This window comes from Trachymyrmex cornetzi, unplaced genomic scaffold, assembly GCF_001594075.2.
Source record: "Trachymyrmex cornetzi isolate Tcor2-1 unplaced genomic scaffold, Tcor1.1 scaffold156, whole genome shotgun sequence".
NCBI lineage: Eukaryota > Metazoa > Arthropoda > Insecta > Hymenoptera > Formicidae > Trachymyrmex > Trachymyrmex cornetzi.
The window spans coordinates 3,951,518-3,951,762 of record NW_017296157.1 but is presented as its reverse complement, the minus strand read 5'-3'; the positions used below and the strand labels follow the sequence as shown (position 1 = coordinate 3,951,762).

The window sequence follows — 245 nt, the reverse complement described above, 5'->3', positions numbered from 1 at the left end:
TAAAATATATGTAGAAATTATCTGTGAACCTCACTCACCTGAAAGAAATGATTTCAAAGATCTTTGGTCCGCCAAACGTACATGCTTATTGTAGAGGTCATGGTTATGTCGCATCGATATGCATTGTGGTTATGTGTACGTCCCGCGTTGCCATATGCACGGTGCGATTTAGGCCACTACATTGTGGTGCGATTTAGGAAACAGTAGCATTTTGTAAAACTTTATTTATTTAATTTACAAACAAG

General features: G+C 37.6%; 1 protein-coding gene across 4 annotated transcripts in view; it reads left to right on the top strand.

The window, feature by feature from the left end:
- Positions 1–245, top strand: part of Fas3 (fasciclin 3) — a 397,915-nt gene that overhangs the window by 96,787 nt on the left and 300,883 nt on the right. The gene's annotated exons all lie outside the window — the stretch shown is intronic.